A 17837-nucleotide genomic window follows, 5' to 3' on the forward strand; every position below is an offset into this window, starting at 1 on the left:
AGTGGCCAGGCAAGATTAGAAGCCCCGTCTGCGCGCAGCTGCTCAGCACAAGCCGCTAGAGGCCACTGTTCTTCCAGGAGAGGAAGGCCACAAACTGGCAAGAAGGGACTTTCTCTTACCCAACACACACGCCAGCTCCCCAAAAATATATCTATCACCATGAAAAGGCAGAAGAAATTGATACAGACCAAGATCACAGAGGCAAACCCTGAGAAGGAGATAGACCTAACCAGTCTTCCTGAAAAAGAATTAAAAATAAAGCTCATAATCATGATGATGGAGCTGCAGAAAAATATGCAAGAGCTAAGGGATGATGTCCGGAGGGAGATCACAGAAATGAAATAATCTCTGGAAGGATTTATAAACAGAATGGATAAGATGCAAGAAGCCATTGATGGAATAGAAACCAGAGAACAGGAACGCATAGAAGCTGATGCAGAGAGAGATAAAAGGATCTCCAGGAATGAAACAATATTAAGAGAACTGTATGACCAATCCAAAAGGAACAATATCTGCATTATAGGGGTACCAGAAGAAGAAGAGAGAGAGAAAGGGATAGAAAGTGTATTTGAAGAAATAATTCCTGAAAACATCCCCAAACTGGGGGAGGAAATAATCGAACAGACCACAGAAATACACAGAACTCCCAACAGAAAGGACCCAAGGAGGACAACACCAAGACACATAATAATTAAAATGGCAAAGATCAAGGACAAGGACAGAATTTTAAAGGCAGCTAGAGAGAGGAAAAAGGTCACCTACAAAGGAAAACCCATCAGGCTATCATCAGACTTCGCAAAAGAAACAATACAGGCCAGAAGAGAATGGCATGATATATTTAATGCAATGAAAGAGAAGGGCCTTGAACCAAGAATACTGTATCCAGCACAACTATCATTTAAATATGAATGAGGGATTAAACAATTCCCAACCAAGCAAACGTTGAGGGAATTTGCCTCCCACAAACCACCTCTACAGGGTATTTTAGAGGGACTGCTCTAGATGGGAGCACTCCTAAGACTAAATAGATGTTAACAGAGAAAATAAAATCACAGCAAAGAAAGCAGACCAACCAAATACTAACTAAAGGCAAAAAATAAAATCAACTACCCACAAAAGCCGTTAAAGGAAGCACAAAAGAGCACAGAATTAAACAACCAACATATAAAGAACGGAGGAGGAGGAATAAGAAGGGAGAAAAATAAAGAATGACCAGACAGTGTTTAAAATAGCTCAATAAGCAAGTTAAGTTAGACAGTAAGATACTAAAGAAGCTAACCTTGAACCTTTGGCAACCACGAATGTAAAGCCTGCAATGGCAATAAGTACATATCTCTCAATAATCACCCTAAATGCAAACCAATCAAAAGACACAGAATAATAGAACGGATAAAAACGCAAGACCCATCTCAATGCTGCTTACAAGAGACTCACCTCAAACCCAAAGACTATAGGAACAAAGAAAGACTGAAGGAACAAAACAGCAGCAGAATCATAGAACCTAAGAATGGACTAACAGTTACCAAAGGGAAAGGGACTGGGGAGAAAGGGTGGGAAGGGAGGGATAAGGGTAGGGTAAAAGAAAGGGGGCATTACGATTAGCATGTATAATGTGGGAGGGACATGGGGAGGGCTGTGCAACACAGAGAAGACAAGTAGTGATTCTACAGCATCTTACTACACTGATGGACAGTGACTGTAATGGGGTTTGTGGGGGGGATTTGGTGGCATCTCTGGAGTTAATCGTTACTATGTTTCAAAGGGCTTGGAGAACATTGATTAAGGAAGCATTTTCCTGTTTGATGAAAAACAACTCAGCTATGCTCATCTACCCCTGCTAGAAGGTTATGCTGTGTATTATGTTGCATGCAGTATATTATGTAGTTCATAATAAAAACAAAAAAGTATAAATAAATAAATAAATAAAAAACACAATGAGACATCACCTCACACCAGGCAGGATTACAAGTATGGAAAAGACTAAGAACAGCAAATGCTGGCGATGATGTGGAGAAAGGGGAACCCTCCTACATTGCTGGTGGGAATGTAAGCTAGTTCAACCATTGTGGAAAGCAATATGGAGGTTCCTCAAAAGACTGCAAATAGAAATACCATTTGATCTGGGAATTCCAGTCCTAGGAATTTACCCAAAGAATATAATTTCTTAGATTCAAAAAGACATATGCACCCCTATGTTTATTGCAGCCCTATTTACAATAGCTAAGATATGGAAGCAACCTAAGTGTCCATCAGTAGATGAATGGATAAAGAAGAGGTGGTACATATACACAATGGAGTACTATTCAGCCATAAGAAAGAAACAAATCCTACCATTTGCAACAACATGGATGGAGTTGGAGGATATTATGCTCAGTGAAATAAGCCAGGTGGAGAACGACAGGTGCCAAATGATTTCCCTCATTTGTTGAGTATAGCCATGAAGCAAAACTGAAGGAACAAAACAGCAGCAGACTCACAGGCTCCAAGAAGGGATTAGCAGTTACCAAAGGGGAGGGGTGGGGGAGGGAGGATGGGGAGGGAGGGGAAGGGGTTTGTGGGGTATCATGATTGGCACACATAGTGTGAGGGGCCATGGGGAAGACAGTGTAGCACAGAGAAGGCAAATAGTGACTCTGTGGCATCTTACTACACTGATGGACAGTGACTGCAGTGGAGTATGGGGGGGGGACACAATAACATGGGTGAATGTAGTGACCACATTGTTTTTTCATGTGAAACCTTCATAAGAGTATATATCAATAATACCTTAATAAAAAAATGATCTAAGTTTCAGTTGTCCCACCAGGAACAGGAAAATAACAACAGTAACTACTATCACTACCATGGAGCTGCTGTAAAGATTAAACGTGATGTTGCCTGAAATCTGAGTATCCAGGACCCAGGGTAAGATCAATGACTAGAAGCCAGAACTGTATTATCAGAAGAGAAGAATGCTCGCTTCTCAGATGGAGGAGCTGAGGCTTGTTCTTCTGGCGTCACCAACAGCCCTCTGAGCAATCAGCCAGTTCCTATCAAATTCACCATGTGGCTCATCGATCTATGTGCCCTGGACAAATGAATAAAATTATAATAAAAAACTCAAAGGCATTCATTTAGTTTAACAGTTATAATGAGAAACGTGGGATTCGATTTGCTCCCTTAAATCAAAAACATAAGAATAATCCTTCAGTTTGCTTAAGGAAAACAAGATGAAGTCTGCTTTTATATCATTTTCATTGTAAACCAAGCATCACCCTGTCAATGTAATACACAGAGCAAAGGGAGGCGTGAGGCTTCATTAAGTATCAAAGTAGGTAACAGAAAAATAGCAGTAAGTATGCAAAACAATCAAGAAAATAAAGATGGGAGAGTGTTTTCCGTTCCCTCAGCAGCACGCCCCACAGCAGCCCCACAGCCGTGCTGTTCCCCACATCTGGGCACAGCCGGGACCCCCAGCTGGGGGCCTGGCCCGGGGACAGCAGGTGGTCCTGCGACTCGCTCGGCTAAGGAAGAAGCACCGCCACCACCCTCCCGGGGCCGGCCAGGAGCCGGCAAGTCAAGTCTCCCTCTAAGAGTCAGATATCAAGAAATACGAACCCCTTACCTACCCTAGAGGGGGAGTTTCCCCGACTTACTCTCCCTGACACAACTCCTGCTCATCTAAGTGGACTGTTCAGGGAGGGACAGAAACCGAAGCCAGAGAGTCACATGTGCCAAGGTCCTAAAAGCGGAAAGGCCGTCATGCAAAGGCGGAGCAAAGCGCTAACCCGGACCGGAGACCAGAATGGGTGAGGGGCGCAGCCGGCCCGTCGGGGGCTCTCCGCGGAGGTCGGGGAACGGCAGACCAGCTCCCCCACGCCGCCGCCGTTTCGGCGGCCTGGGTAACAGGGGTGCTCTTGTATCCCAGAGATCGGCTTGGAAGACAAAATGCCTGCCTCTCCTTTCGAGCGGTCACCTAACAGCCTTGAAACAGTGCACGAGGCAGTATTTTTTCCATCCAAGTCTCCCATTAATCACCTCGGGCCATCAAACGCACAAGGACAAAAAGGCAGACAGAAGGCCGTCGTAGGGCGGTGTTTGTGTCACGTCCATCATCGAGGCCCAGAGGGGCCTTCCCGAGCTTTGCAGAACCCAGGCGGGCCCCGCGTGACCCTTCGGGAACGGCCAGCGGGCCTGGGAGCGGCCCCCGCGGTCCGACACTCCCGGCGCCGCGAGGACCGCGGGGACCGAGCCCAGCGCAGGGGAGGCGGTCCGGCCCGAGGCGCACCCGCAGCGCGTGGACCCCAGGCCGCTGCTCCCCCGGACACGGCGCGGGAGACGGGCGCCCGGCACAGCGCTGCCGGCTGCTCCCCTGCCGCTGCCGAGCGGCCCCTCCGCAGAGCTCCTCGGGCCAGATTTCCCCATAACGTCAGCATCTGTAAAACCACCTCTTCCAGAGGAGATGCATCCTAGGCAAGCTTCCCGGCGCAGCACACGGAGACTGATAGCTCTCCTGAGCTCCTGCAGCCTCCCTCAACCACAATGAAAAACCACTAGCGCGCCCCCAAGGCCCCGAGAAGGAAGTGTGCCTTTCCCTGGCGGACACGGGGCTCTTTAGGCCAACGTCGGACGGGAGGGAGCAGGGACTCAACCCTGCCTGGGAAAGCCTGGCCTGCAGGCCCCAGGCACCTCTCACCGCTGGCCGGCACCGCCCTTCCCCTGTCCACACTCGCAGCCCTTCCGTCCTTCTCCTTGAGCCAGGACCCCACACCAGCCCTGGGGACTCTCCTTCCTTCTGGAACACAGGTCAAACAACCCTGTCCGCCCCCCTGAAGTCAGGGAGATGTATGTGGGCATGGAGCCTCCTGAGACGTGACTAAAGGCTCTTCATCAAAATCCTTGGCAAGTCAGGATGAGACATGCTGAGGGGGCTGTTTTCCTGGCATTGGACCTGTATTTCCATGTGAAGGGGTAAATACTGACAGATGAATTTCCAAGTGCCTGCCAATTCATGCACAGGACGAGCACATTAAGGAGAGTTCCCAGAGATGTCTGTAAACCCTAAGGTGACCCCATACACACGCCCGACTGCACAGCCAGAAAGGCACTCCACGCGGTTGCCCACCACAGCCGCTGATCCAGGCCCCGCAGTGCCCGGCTTGTACGTACACCTAATGACCCATTCGAATTTGAGATCAAAATTCCCAACTGCAGTCATTCTATCTTCTTCTTCTTCAATCCCCAAACTCACAATCAGGCATGCCACTGAGGATGCCAGTGCTTACTCTGGCCTGGCCCACAACTGTCTCAGTAGTTACCTATTCTGATTCCTTTCTTCCACCTATTCCTAGAAACAACTTTCCCCAGCAGGACACGGAGAAGCCACCTTGGGACCCATCGCCCATTCTCTCTCCCATCAAGGCTGCTGAGACGCCAAAGCTAAAGTCCAGCCAGGCCACATCCTGGTGGCTGAGGAGGCTCAAGTGGGGACTTCAGAAGTGCAGCTTTAGAAGCTTAATTCTTTTATGGCAGGAAGATGTGGCTGGGCACCCCCCTTAGCCGCACCCAGGTGGGTGGGACCACACAGAGAGTAAACAGGAGTCTGCAAGGTTATGAGCCAGGCCCATGGTTAGATGGGAGCCAGCTGGATCTTCCTTAAGCATTTCCAAGAGGCGGCACATCTGTCCCCGCAAGGACCCGTGTTTGGCCCTGCCTGGTCAGGGCCTCGGTGCTGTATGCCCAGGCCAGGGACTAAAACAACTCTTGTTCCCCCATTTACTTTTCCTTTTTATAGATTCCATATGAGCCACCACTTTCTACTTGTACTTATCACTCTAATTCTCAAGTCTGCAGGTTCCTTTTCTGAGAATGCATCTTAGGTCAGCAACTTCTGTCATGAGGTTTGGGTTTTTATTTCCTTCAATTAAAGAAGTCACACTTCAGGGACTTTAGAGTCTTCTCCTCCTCCTCACTGCTGTCTTTTGACTTGAGCACATCCTACTTTTGAAGTCTGACACTCCAGCCACACACACATGCATGCACATCTCCTCCCTTCTCAAATGGACATACTTCTCAAGCTTAGTTACACTATCAGGTTTCATGTCATCCCCAGGTATTCCCTGGAAAGTATGCAGTTAAGCAGCAGACCTCAAAGCTGACAGCTGGCAGAGAAATTCCAGCTGCGTCTCCTTCCTGTCTGTCTCCACTTCTCTCCTCTGCACAGCAGCAACTTGTTTCCAGGAGAAAAACATGGAACAAAAAATGTTCCCGAGCCTGAAGACCTCTTCCATCCTAAAACCAGAATCAATATAATAGAAGAACAACTTCTAAAATGAGGAACAGGACTAAATACTTTGTTCAGATAAATATTCAACCAACACCTGAAACAGAGAGATGCTTAATTCATGAGTGGACATCCTTCTTCCAAGAGGCACAGTGGTTTGGGCTCCTAAATCCTCCTCTTCAGTTGCCGTGGACGCCCACACAGTACTGAATAGACCAGAATGCAATGCTTAAAGTCAGCATTTCCTGGCCCTGTTGTGCTCCCTGACTCAGTCCAGCAAATGCTTCCTGCATGAACTAGGGGCTGCTGGGACACAATGACTGTCCCAGAGCCCTCTGGGGGTCTTTGGAGAGGGTTAAGATCTGTGCAGCACGCTGCAGCGCAGGTGAGGAGAGGCCTGCATGGACCAGTCCTCTAGTGCCTTCCCTTTCCTTGGCCTCTTTTCTGTAAGCACCAGCTGTGCAGGGGCCTCTTCTGCTTTGCTCACCCCCTGCTCCCAGCAACCTGCACAGGGTCTGGTTCATACCAGAAATGCAAAAAACACTTGTTGAATCAGTTTCTCACGATATGGAAAAGCCACAAAATTGTCTTCCTTCATTCTTTTTCTCAGCCCTGCAACTGAGGGCAAAGTTCTAACAGGGACTTCAGTTGGACGTGAAGAATGTCATGCACACACAGGGAAAAGACACCCCAGAAAGAAGCTATAAAGCTTCCATCTAGCAAGGCTTGCCTGAGGAAAGGGGAGACATAGCTCTGAGATATGTGTGGGAGGTGCAGCACGCCACCCTCAGCGATTCACCCCAGCCCCAGCTCCGTGGATTTGGGACACTGGGTTTTCACAGCTCTCCAAGCTAAGAAAGTTGTTATAACCTGAGTCACACTCACCAAGCATAGGAGAGTGATTTGCAACCAGAGCAACAATTTGGTAAGTTACGATTAGGAATAAAATGGCCAAGCAGACCAGAGCACATGTTTTACTTGGTCTGGGAAACAAAACTTAAGATCAGATTAACTAGTGAATGTGGAATTGGGCAAAGGAATTATATATACAGTCTGTAATATAATACAATATAATATGACAGGGCCCTAGTCCTCTGTGCCACTGCACATGTGCCAGGATGGTTTTGTCTGGTACCCCAACATGGATGCCCTGCTGCAGCCACTAAGCGAGGCCACTCCTGGGGTGGGGCTCGGGACCCCACACAGAGCTGCCACAGGGTTACATCCTGCATCTTTCTGGACCTTGCTTTCCCTGGTTTGAACTTCAAGAAATTCTCAGCATGTTGAGCACACCAGGAATACCAAGTTGTCACATTAGCAGAGTTAGGTTTTCTGGGTTCTCAGTACTATCCGTTTATCTTTGCTCTAAGCCTGAGCCTTTGGAAAGAGCATGTTTAAAAGTACTGCAGTCAAGTCAAAGAACCAACTATCAAAAAAGCAGAGCTTCATAATGACACACCACTTCATACCCATTAGGATGGCTGTTAGTGAAAAAAAACAAACAGAAAACAAAAGTGTTGGTAAAGACGTAAAGAAATCAGAACTCTAGTGTTTTGCTGGTGGGAATGCAAATTATGCAGCTGCTATGAAAAACAGTATAACAGTTCTACAAAACTTTAAACATGGAATACCTCTTGATCCAGCCATTCCACTTCTGGGTATAGACTGGAAAGAACTGAAAGCGGGGATTCCAACAGGTATCTGTGCTCCAGAGTCCACAGCAGCACTGTTCACAGCGGCCAAAGGTGGACACATGCCAAATGTACGTTACCCAGATGAATGGGTAAACAAACTTTAGCATGTACATGCAATAGAATAACATTCAGTCTTAAAAGTAGGGAAATTCTGACGTATGCTACAACATGGATGAGTCTTCAAAACACCATGCTAAGTGGCATCAGCCAGACACACAAGGACAAGTGCTGCAGGATCTCACTCACAGGCAGTCCTAGAGTGCTCGGATTCACAGAGACAGAGCAGGATGGCGGCTGCCAAGGGCTGGCAGAGGAGTGACAAGGAGCTAATGCTCAGTGGATATAGAGTTTCAGTTGAGGAAGATGACAAATTTCTGGACGGTGATGATGGTTACACAACAGTGTGAATCTGCTCAATGCCATTGCGTTGTACACTTAAAAATAGTAAACTTTGTGTTATCCATATTTTACCAAAATTTTTTAAAGTTCTAAAAATTTAGATACTTACATGTGGGTCTGCATCACATTGCCCCTGCCCACTGTGTTCACATGCTAGCTACCTAATTGGCTTAAATATGCTCCCTCTCCGAACAAAGGAAAAAGACTGAAAGGGATAGAGTGAAATTCCACCCCAGATCTGTGTGTGTACAGTGCGATGTGGATTTGGTGCTATGATGGGCTGAACTGAGTCCCCCAAAATTCATGTTGAAGTCCTAGCCCCCAGTACCTCAGAACGTGGCCATATTTGGAGACAGGGCCTCTAAGGAAGGAAAGGTAAAATAAGGCCGTTAGGGTGGGCCTCAATGTAATCCAACTGGTGCCCTGAGGAGAGGAGGGGGTGAGGACACCAAGAGATACCGGGGCACTTGTGCACAGAGGACAACATGAGGCAGTGAGAGGGGGCCACTTGCAAGCCAGGAGAGCAGCACACAGGGGACCCCAACCCCGCTGCACCTTCATCTTGGATTTCTAGTCTCCAGAACTGAGAAAATAAATTTGTCGTTTAAACCATTCAGTCTGGTATTTTGTTATGGCAGCCTTCGAAAGCTATATAGCTGATGAAATTAAGTTTTAATAAACAGTGTTCTCTTTGATTAATTAGATAAACTTTCATAGAAAGTCCATTAAAAATGACTTACTTTATACCAGTCACTTTCATTGTAACTAAACAAATACATTTTTGGAAAGAAAATTGTTTTCAAAATGCCATTAATCTATCCCACTACATGCCATCTTCAATAAATACATTTATTACATTCGCATCATGGCCATCAAAGAGAAAGGGCACTAGCTATGAACATGCTAAAATTAGCATGAGTCAATTCAGCCCAACAAGGATATTTTAAGCACTATGAGTTCAACTATGAAAGATTTTAGTGGAGGTTGAAAAGTCAAGGCCTAAGCCAGCAGAGAATTCAGGCTTGTATTTGGAACCAGGTTCTCCTCCGCTGATCTCCTTCTCTGGTACACACACACATGCAGGTTAAGGAGCAATGCGAAAGCAAGATGACACAGACAGACTACAGCTGCAACTGGCTCCTTAGCAAAGAAATCAGGGGCCGGGGGAGGGGTGCTCAAAGATGGTCCCCTGAGCCTGCTCTCTCTACTCCACCTGCCCGCCTGGCCTGTCATCTTCCCCTGCTCCAGATTCCTGCCTACCTTTGAGGGTAGAGCCTAGTCGCCACTTCCTCCATGGAGTCCTGTCCAACTATTTTAGCCCACGAGGATTCTCTCCGTTCTCTCAAAGCCCATCACATGGACTACATGAATCTCTCGCTTTAATCATGAAAGGGTATAAATCAGTCTCCCTAAGGATCAGACTTTGCCTCTCACTGAACCTTCACACTGATTTATGCAGCTGCTGTTAGAAAACATTACAGCCAGCTGAATTATCATTTTAACAGTCCTAGGGAAACAACTGTCCTTTCCATTTTAATTAGTGGCGTTTTGCAAACACTTGGCATTGTATGACCAAGAGTAAGATTGCCGTACCTTAGATCACTTTCAGGATGATTTGGCAAACAAGCCTACTTTGCATTTATTGCTCATGTTATCTGTCTCCAAGCAGCACACACTGTTCTCTACAGCCCTGTGCTGAGTCGTTCTTTTGGCAAAGAAGCAAAGAGGAGGACTATGTGTTTCAATCTCTTCCACAGAAAAGGAAATTCAAACAAAGCAGTGGTTTATTTACGAGCTCCAGACAGAGCCGCAGGAAAGCTGTACTTTCTAATGATCATCTCATCCTCCTGGTCTTCAACTAGGGTGTGTGTCTTTTCTAGTCTCGCCACCTACCCCACCCATTGCCACCGTAGTACAATCCCTGGTGACAAGCCAACCAGAGTGCATGGGGCCTCCTCAGCTTGCAGGGAGGGGCCCGGCAAACAGAGCCAGAGAGAGGCTTGGAAAGTGAGGTGCAGATAGACCCCCGCTGCTCACCTAGGCTTGAGAACATCAGCCCGGAAGGCTCGGGGTACACTTGGTTCAACCTCTGGGGGCATCGGTTTTAAGGGAAGACTTGAATTATTCTTTATATTAAATAAATACAGATATGTTACAGAGTAAACAGCCAATACCAAGTTAATGTTCAAGAAAAACATATACTTGCTTCTGGCCTCTGCTTCAGATTCCAGAAATATGCATTAACTCTCCTTTCCTACTGAGGTAATGTAACGGACATTTTAGAGAAGCACCAGTAAGAATATATGTAGACTTATGTGATATGGTTTCCAGATCTTCATATTAAATTTGCATTTTTTTCCCTTGAAAGAATTATATTTTCTTGGAAAAAATCTACACAAGGGTTTGTAGAAAGATAGATGAGACTTAACAACCACATCCTCACTCACGCAATACTTCCTTCTTGACCAACCAGGCGCCCGCAAAGCTGCACGGCAGGAAGCCGCCCCCTCAGCCCGCCCACTGCTCTCCCCAGGGACACGCTCAAGGAAAGCAAATGGACCTTTGAGGAGAATAATTATTTGAAGTTTATAAATCATTTCACCTGAAGGGTTATGAAATTTAGCAGTGTTTTCCACTCCAGTGAAAATCGCATACATCTTAGAGACACAAGTTACAATTACAGCCAGACGTTAACATCTGTAACTTCAGCATCCCATAAAGAGATCCCCAACTTCTGCTTTTTCACTTCACATCTCAGCAATACCATACTGGATTGAGGCATCACTTTTGCATGGAAGGAGAAGCAAAAATGCATATTTCCCCTTTTCAGTAGGGCTAAGCACTTCTTAGTCTCCCGTCAAGAAAAACAAATCACTTTCTACCCAAAATAAGCCAAAAATACCAAGACTGTCCTGTCTGGAAGTTGGTCCCAAAAATAATAAAACCTTGAACATGTCCCAGAAGCTGGATTTGCTGAGAAAATACACTTTTTTCCCCTGATTGTTTGCTATGACAACGTCTGAAGATAAGTCATGACTTTGGGGAATAGGATAATTGTGTGAGACAGATAATCATGAGCAAAATTAGTCTGAACAACACATTAATGTACACTTGAGAACTCTGGCAATTTCATGGACTATTTTCCTTCAAGTATTTATTGTGATTTTATTCAATGAGCCAATCTTCTGAAGGCTGATTCCACTGCACCCTGGGCAAGTAAATATTTTCTTTCCTTTTCTAAATGCTCCTACCTCCCAGTCTTCCTTTGTCTGAGGTGCATGTAACATCAAGCAAAGAAACCACTGCTCTTTCTTCTTTCAACCCAAGGGTATACAATCCATACTCTGAGCTGACACAACTGCAGGACCTGGTCAAATGGCCATTTGACTTTTCTCTTCCACCATCCCTTAAAATGCACTCTGTGGATTCATCTTCCCTGTCAAGTGATCCCTGAACACCTGAGTGGATCCCATGACTTTTCTGCTCAGGCAACAACTTCAAAGTCCCAAAAGAATTAAAATGTACAGCCTGGAAATAAAATAAACTCCAGCCTGGTCATAACATTAAGTTTCCTGACCTGTGCCAGCTAGGTCCTGCTGAACACTGGTCATCTGCAGAGACTGGGGGAGAGCAGACCTCTTTTCTCTCTGCACTTTATGCCCAACTGCTGGCCAGTTTCTCGCCCCACAAGATCAAAATAGGAGGGCAGAACCATATTAACTGTCTTCATACACTCTGTTTGTGGATACTTTACTGATACTAATTTTCCTTCAGCTAACTGCTCACGCCTACATCAGCGGTTAGATTGCTGGAAACTCTAGCTACTGGGGTGCCATCACTCTGGGGCTGGATCTAGAGTGGCCCCAGGCCAGCCCTCTCCCCTACGTGACCCCACCGGGTCCCCAGGAGATCCTCAGGCACCCTTTCCCCAATGAACTCTGAGAAGGTGGGTGATCTTGTTGCCCAGACCACCACACGGGCCCCAAATGCAGGAAACGCCGGTACAGCGGGGCCAGCAGCCCCTCAGCAGCCCCCCTCACCAGGCTTGGGATGACGGATGTGACAGATCTTCCTGAAGAAATCTCCTTCACAAACCCTCCTCTCAATCCTCACATTCTGGAAGAGGCCTGTGGGATTTGTGATTAGGGAACAGTTCTCAAATGTCTACAAAATCTCAAATATCTACACTAAAATTCTCCTAGGTGGTCTAGCAGTTGCCTTTAGAATGTCACATGACTTGAATGTGTGCTTCAGTCAAAATGTTAATTTAGTACCCTGTTTCACATGTGTATATGTGTGTGCGTGTGTGTATGTATCCAGGGGCATAAAATTCAACACCCCCTCACCAATGGTGATCCAGTCCTGACGGAAGATCCCCTGGCACTGACTAGATCTGACGCTGGAAAAGAACCTACTTCCTCATCCACAGGTACCTGAGCCCCGGCCTCATAACTGGCAGGGCTCCTGTTGCCGGGTTAAACACACCCCGTTCTTCACGTGGCCTTCAGACCCTCACCATCAAGGTCACCTTCCTCTAGACACCCGCAAGTTAATTTGACCTTTATAAAGTCATCACCAGAAATCATCACCAGAAACAGACACTGAGCAGAGTGGACCCTGGGCTACTCTGATCCAAATGCTGCAGGGTGGGGGTGATGGTAATGGTTAAGGGCCCAGGTTCTAATCCCAGCTCTGCTACTTACTGGCTATGTAATCTTGGGCAAACTACTTAATCTCTCTGTGCCTCAGCCTCTCCATCTGTTAAATGGGAATATAGTCCCTGCTTCATAGAAGTTGTTATAGGGATTGAGATAAAATTGTGCAACACTCACACCTACACCTGGTACATAATAAGCTCCACACAAATGTCTATTTAAAAAAAGGCCTGTCTTTATCTAGGCAGCCCCAGTTTGCTATTAGGCAGCTACCTTACACTAGTGAGATGCACTACCATTTTTTAAACTTGAAATTCAGCAGAAGGGAAGAGAAAACATCAGAGAGCATCGTATGTGCAGGACTAAGTTTGTTTTACTTGTGTGTGGGGGCCGGCCATTCAGGGCTTGGTGGGCCATTGAAACTCCCAGGTTTTTTCTTTCACATGAACTTTTGTTCAGCAGGGCCACTCCATCACTTATTTTTTAAATTTACTCTTTGAACCTAAATGCAGAAGTAGACCTTCAACCCCACTGTGAGCTCAACATTCTAGTATTATCATCTCTTATCTAGATACAAAATGTCTCAGAGGATCTTACCAGATTTGTAGTTGCCACAGCTCTGATAAGTACCCCACCCTGTCTTTCTCCTGATGAGTGATACCAGGGAGCACAGGGACAGGGACAGAACCTTGGGTATGTCCACTCTTTCCAGGCCCTATCCTGACAGACAGCACAGGACTTTGTACTCTGCAAAGGCAAGACACACTGTAGATTGCCCACTGTGTGGTGGGATGTCAGTGACTAAATTATTTGTAGGTCCCTAGTTTGACAACCTTTGTTTGTAAGATGTAAAGAGTGACAGCCACCTAGCTATGAGGACTGAAGGAGACTCTGCATTAGAAAGCACCAAGCCATGTCACTGTCACAATGAAAACACTAAAAGATAAAAAAATAAAGGATTCTGATGATCAAAGTACCTCTGGGGGCCTAGAGCAATGTGGAGGAAGAAGGCTGTATTTTCCAGAACACGCTGATGATATAATTTGCAAGGTAAAAGAAGGTGACCTCCCCTGTGGGCAGACTGGGGTTAACCTGGGAGGGTAAAAGGGGGCAGTCAGGGACAGTAGGCACACCCACGCAGAGGCAGCAGGATAAACAGAAAAACACACCACACACACACACAAGTAAAACAAACTTAGCCCCCCACATATGATGCTCTCTGATGTTTTCTCTTCCCTTCTGGTGAATTTCAAGTTTTAAAACATGATAGTGCATCTCACTACACTGATATCATTTTCCTAGTGAGCATAACCCACATTTGGAAAACTAAGGATATGGCATGGCCCAATCTATGCCCAGTAGATTGTAGAAGAGAGAGAGAAGTCAGTTTGGCATAAATTATTTCTGTATATCCTTTCCTCGGAGGTCTTGAGCTTTGTTAAGAATTGGTTCTGATACGATATGAAAAAGAACTTCCAACATCTGCACTCTCTGGAAGACTCATGCCAGAAGAATGTCATCAAAAAACCCCAACAAAGATCCACGCACTGCTACAGCTGTAGATGCACTCATCCCACCAGTTCCTGGACTTGCCATGGGAATGAGGAAGGAGATATCTAAGCTGGCCTGTGCATACAGTAAAACAACAAAATTGGACTGGATCTATACTGTTGGAACTCAACCAAGAATTTGGAGAAGTGCAAATTGTAGCACTCCAAAGTATTACAACTACAAACTATTTACTGTTAAAAGAACATATGGCATGTGAACAGTCCCCAGGAATGGGTTGTTTTAATTTGTCTGATTTCTCTCAGACTGTTCAAGTTCAGTTGGACAATATCCACCATATCATAGATAAGTTTTCACAAATGCCTAAGGTGCCTAACTGGTTTTCTTGGTTTCACTGCAGATGGCTGGTAATTACAGATATGCTTTGGTTATGTAACTATACTCCTATTATGTTAATGTGTGTGTGCAATTTAAGTAGTAGCTTAAAACCTATACATGCTGAAGTTACTCTACAAGAAGATATATCAAAGAAATAATCAATCTTCCCATGTTTTCTTCCGCCTGCTACTTCTATAGCTTTTCTTCTTCCTTCCTAATTACAACCCTTAAATAGAATTCGTGCCTCATATCAAATTTACCGAGTATCATAATTCTTCCAAGTGGTAAAGATACCTCAAGACAAATGCTGGGCATAGAAGCCACAGGGCATAAATATGCAAAGAAGTAAAAAGCTAACTTTTTCAAACAATAAGGCTTCTCTCTCACTTACCAACTTCACATTTCCCTGTATGGCCCCGGAAGATGACTGGTTAGCCAGAGACGGGTAAGATTCCTCAAGGGAGGAACAACCTAAGACAGGCACAGTCGCAGGGGGGCCATCAGGTGAGAAATTGGGGATCAACAGAGGTGAGGCTTAGAACCTCACCCCCCCCGTTCTGAGAGAAATCTTCTGCATACGTGGATGTTTTATTGCCCTGGTCTAGCTTGGATTAACACATAGTCTACAGGCACACACCTGATCATCTACATGTGCTCTCTTACAACACTAAACTATGTTTTCTACCTTTATCTTGTATCTACCTACCACTTCAGCATTTTATTAAAAATAATAATAATAAAGAGAGAAATGTGGTATCCACATATAAATCAAGTATAAAAACCAAATGAGTATTCATATTTGAACTGACTGTTTAGAGTTCATAATGCATGAGCAAAACCGAAAGTTTCTGTGATGACTGCCCTTGCACTGTTCACCATGTAACTTATTCACTATGTAAGAATTTGTTCTACATGTAAAAACTTTTTTGTTATGCCTCAGAAGATTGAGACTGACAAAAATTAGTCTTGGGGTGGATTAATGATTGTGCATTGAGCATTGACTCCCCTATACAGAATTTTATTGTCGTTAACAACCATTTGATCAATAAATATGAGAGATGCCCTCACAAAAAAAAAAAAAAAAAAAAAAAAAAAAAAGGACAGACTTCCAATGGTAAAATAAATTAGTAACCGGGATGTAATGTACAGCATAAGGAATATAGTCAAGATATTGTAACAGCTTGGTAGGGTGATAGCTGGAACCTAGAATTATGTATATAAATGTTCTACCACTGTGTTGTACACTTGAAACTCATGTAATGTAATACTGTGTGTCAACTACCCTTCAATAAAAAATAATTATTTAAAAAATAAATAAATAAATAAAAAATAAAAATAAAAATAAAAAAAGAATTGGTTCTGGAATGTTGCCAGGATTCAGTGTTTCCCTCTTTTGATAAGTGTCCTGGCTCTGTCTTCATCTGTCAAGCCAGCTTAAAGGTGACCGACTGCTCTCGCTGCTCTAGGATGCCTGTGTTTGCGCACTGAGCAATGTGGGGCAGGTGTGGGCTTTAAGACCCTCTTAAAAGGGTGGGCTGGCCTTTCCATTTTGAGAAGAAAGACAGAAACTGGGAGCAACCCTGTCTTCTCCTGTCCCCTGTTAACACTGTCTCATCTCCCCTAAATGCTGGATGATCTTCCCAACTAGAAAAATCTCCTTATCGTGGGCCCCCTGCTCATGGCGGCTCCTTGCTGGCCGGGCCGCTTCCCAGCCTGCGTCCTGGTGATATGAGCCAGGAGATGAGCCGAAGCACCCCAGCCTCACACTCCTGGTTTCCTGACCCCCACTGGTAACTGGTGGCTTCAGCGGGAAAACTTATTTAACATCTCCACTTAATTTTCTTCACGTGTAAACTAGAAATACTACCACTTACCTCTGGGGTTTACATGAGAATTAGTTTATTGAAAGGAGTTCCCTTCTTTTCCTGGGCTGACAAGGGCATGCCCCAAACTCACTCTGCTGCTTTCACACCACTGTTTCTTTGTCTTCAGATTAAATCCACAGATTTATTATCCGAGATTCCCCATGTCATCTAAAGCACTGCGGAAACCACAAAGCCTCAAAACAAGTTTCTAAACCACAAAGCCTCAAAACAAGTTTCCAATAAGGAGACTCTGTCTTCTTCAACCACTTACACAAAAAGAATGGAAAAGGGGTAAAAAACGAAACATACTTCAGCAGAAAGACCTGCGCGCAAGCTCCCCCGCGCAAACCCAATGAATTACCTGCCAGACCAGGGCTCATTCTGCAGGGGGCGCTCGGGGCAGCCCGCGGCGCGCTTCGCCCGGGTGCGCGGGGTCCCAGACGGGCTCGCAGAGGCCGGGCACCGGGCGGGCGGCCGGCCAAGGCGCGGAAAGTTTGCGGGCCGGGGAAGGTGCGAGCCGGGCCTCCGGGCGGAGAGGGGAACAGAGCCCAGAGCCCCGGCCCCGCGGACGCCCCGCCGCGGGACGCGCACCCAGGAGGCCGCGAGGAGGGTTTAACCTCGGAGGCTCTTCCCGGGGCCCCGCTCGTCCCCGGGGCAAACCCGTTTCCCCGGCCCCTCCCACCCCCCGAGCTCCAAGTTAAAGGCCACTCCCAGCGCGGTCGGCCCGCCGGCCCCCGCCGGAGCTCCCGCCCTTACCTGCCGCCGTCCAGGCCCGGGGGCCGCGGCTCCGAGGTCGCGGGCGCCGCTGCCGCCCGGTGGCTCCCGGCGCTGTGGTGCGGCGGGGACGCGCGCGCCCGACCCTCGCAGAGGCGGCTGCGGTGGGCGGCGCGGGCGCGCGGCGCCTCCCAGGGCCGAGAGCGCCGCGCCCGGCGGAGGCGAGCTCTGCGTAGCGCCTCCTGCGCACGCCGCCCCCAGCGGCCCGAGCAAAGGCGAAAGGAATTTGGGGGGATGGTTTGCCCTTCCCGGCTCTGCAGCAGGTCCCCAGACCGACCTCCAGCAGCAGGAGCGCGGGCGC

General features: G+C 46.7%; 1 protein-coding gene across 6 annotated transcripts in view; it reads right to left on the minus strand.

Annotated features, from left to right (window-relative positions):
- Window positions 1-17827, minus strand: part of LOC118913780 (melanocortin-2 receptor accessory protein 2-like) — a 38225-nt gene extending 20398 nt beyond the window's left edge. The window contains exons 1-2 of one of the 6 annotated variants that reach the window (XM_057489354.1): window positions 2834-2945; window positions 2332-2448 (exon numbers count right to left, since the gene is read on the minus strand). The gene's annotated coding sequence lies outside the window, so the exon portion shown is untranslated. Of the gene's footprint in view, window positions 1-2331; window positions 2449-2833; window positions 2959-17123; window positions 17446-17518 lie in introns of those variants that run through there. The other 5 variants (XM_057489351.1, XM_057489350.1, XM_057489357.1 and 2 more) reach the window with 5 other exon arrangements.
- Window positions 17828-17837: the final 10 nt, after the last annotated feature.

This window comes from Manis pentadactyla, chromosome 12 (assembly GCF_030020395.1).
Source record: "Manis pentadactyla isolate mManPen7 chromosome 12, mManPen7.hap1, whole genome shotgun sequence".
In the NCBI taxonomy this organism is placed as follows: Eukaryota; Metazoa; Chordata; class Mammalia; order Pholidota; family Manidae; genus Manis; species Manis pentadactyla.